The sequence below is a fragment of the Eumetopias jubatus genome, unplaced genomic scaffold, assembly GCF_037043125.1.
Source record: "Eumetopias jubatus isolate StellerSeaLion01/CBP00866 unplaced genomic scaffold, mEumJub1_p1.0 scaffold_3, whole genome shotgun sequence".
Taxonomy (NCBI): Eukaryota; Metazoa; Chordata; class Mammalia; order Carnivora; family Otariidae; genus Eumetopias; species Eumetopias jubatus.
In genome coordinates this window covers 153,365,026-153,367,794 of record NW_028274809.1, presented here as the reverse complement: position 1 = coordinate 153,367,794, position 2,769 = coordinate 153,365,026, and positions in this window count along the sequence as shown.

The following is a 2,769-nucleotide window of genomic DNA, read 5'->3' as shown; positions in this document are numbered from 1 at the left end:
CACAATATTTTCTTCTCCAAAAATAAACAATCCAAAGCCATTCTCTGTGATGGTATCCAACTTCAAACACAAGGTCTCTGAAAGCTACCTATCTTTTTTCTTAATTTACAATGTTTGGAAAACCGCAGACTAAGTTGAACCATACCAACACCCTATATAATAATAGGGAAGGATAAATATTCTTTTAATTTTCAATTACAATTCATGTGAAGCCAAAAATAAAGATAAATGTTATAATTCTAAATTGTGTAACTATTTACAATGTTATAGCTGATAACTATGACTTCCCCTCCTATTACCTATCTGCGCAAGTTAAAATTCTTTATCTAGGACTACTTTCCAAACTTTTCTATCTGAGCTTTTGGAATTATTGCAGACTTAGTTTTTAATAAAATCTCAATTAGCATGTTATTGTACTAGACACTCCTCCAGGTTCTAACTATTCTCTTTCCTGCCACCACTGGTTTAGCAACCACACTATTTCTCTTCAAAAAAGCATGACAATCACTTTAGCCTTTCTCCCTATCTTCTCTTTTCCCAGTTCCCTCTTGGCCATAGCCGTTTGAAATGGCCAGGTAGCAATCTCAGCCACTTTATCAGGCTTGTAATTAAAATCTTTGGTGAAAGTTTTTCTCACAATTTGATTAGGAACACTTCTGAACAAACTGAGGTCAGAGTCACAGAGACCCAGACAATTTTTTTAAATGAGTCATTGAATATATTCTTGCAAAACTTCACCCACACTGCTAGTTTTGGGTAACTGTAGATACACACATATACAAGCAAATACACACACACACACACACACACACACACACATCCACTCAGGCAGTTAGAGAGGTAGTATATATTGTCCACTGGTTCAAAGGATTTATATCATTCTGCAAGAGACAATAATTATCAATATCATGGTTATTTATTCCCCAAACAAGCTTAGATACTAAGAAAGCGATGCCATTATTTTACATAAGCACCACTGAGGTTAAACACAGTTGTTGACAGAGAGCTTGATGATAGCATAAACAGGTAGGCTGGGACAGTGTGGTTTACAACAGTCTTGTTTTTCTCTTGGATCTTTTTATACATACCACTTGCACTTGATGATGGAACACTACTAAATAAGCTGCTCAGGTGATAACTAGCTGACAGTACTTAATTCACAATGTCAGCTAAAGCTGCATGGTTCCCAAGCTTCCCACTGCTAATTATTTAATATCCAGCAAATGGACAATGGACAATAGCTGGACAGCTAATGTCATCTACTTTGCCTCGAAAACCCATAGAGACCTACCAACCTGTTTGCATCCTGTTACTGGATATTATCTATTCATCGAGTATGTTTTTCACAGCATACTTCATGTTATTTGCACCGGGAAGGCTACATCCATACAACAAAGACCACATTACTTCTATCAAGCTGACATCTTCCGTGGGCTTAGCTACTGTATCTGGATTTGTACAACTGTTTTTTTTTTTTCCTTTTATCCCTTCTGATGTAGAGAAATAATAACTCCCTCTCTTTGCTACCATGGATGCCTCCATAACCTTTGTTGGTTTTTCTTTTCTATGACTTCCAGAGATCTATAAATAGTTCCCTTATTAACGCTACTGTTTTATCCCACTTGTGTGGGTAAAGAAATCTATAAACAATTCCCCTGTTAACCGCTACTGTTTTACACCACCTGTGGGGGACCTGAACTTGCTGCTCCCTGATCTCCTGGTCTTCCCACAATTCACTAGGAAGTTATTAGTTAGGTGTCCCAGGATGATGGCCTGTGGAAATGATGAATTGTCAAATGTCATTTAAGTCTGTATTATGGCACAAATATTGAATATCATCTATTCTTAAAGGAGGGATGTAAAGGCTTAATTCCTGGTGATCTATACCTGCCAGAATAGACAAGTTTTTAAAAAAGGAAAAAAGAAACAAGTTTACAGGCACATAACTCCTTCCCAATGCCAGGGGTTTATCACATTATCCAAAAAAAGAGACTATACCTAAAGAAGCAGCCATAATTGTACCACCTAATTAATATCCTTATAATCTGTTGTCATTTTCCAATATATATCAGACTGCTGCACAGGTCAAACCAGGAAAATTAATGGATAATAAATATCTTTACAGCTGCACTATTCAAAATTTTGATTATTAATCTCCATGATTCCCAAATGGATGCATTATTCCATTTGGATTGTTCTCTCAAAAAATAGAAAGATTTGTAACTGTTTCCACTTGGCTCCTTTTGAAAATGTTGAAATTCTTTTAGATTCTAAGACTTATCAATTTAAAATTTGCAATCAGGAAAAGATAAAATAGCCAGGTTTTGGTATGAAGCCTGTAACAATTATGATTAAGTTTAGCTGCATATATTAGCAACAATAAAATAAAAACTAAGGGGTGCCTGGTGGCTCAGTTGGTTGAGCGACTGGCTCTTGGTTTCTGCTCAGGTCCTGATCTCATGGGTGGTGGGACTGGCCCCAAGTCAGCCCTGTGGTCAGTGGGGAGTCTGCTTGAAGATTCTCTCCCTCTTCCCCTCTCTCCACTTGACTCATGTCCTCACTCACGTGTGTTCTCTCTCTCAAATAAATCTTTAAAAAATAATAAAAACTTAAATTGTTTAAACAGATGAAAATTTTATTTTACCTTTTCCTTCTTTTGTAAATTCAGAAAGTAGACCATCAACTGAGAGTTTAACTCTTCCATATTCATCATGGACCCAACGTTTTCCTCCTATAGCATTCCTGCAATTGACTTCCTTCCTTCTTCTA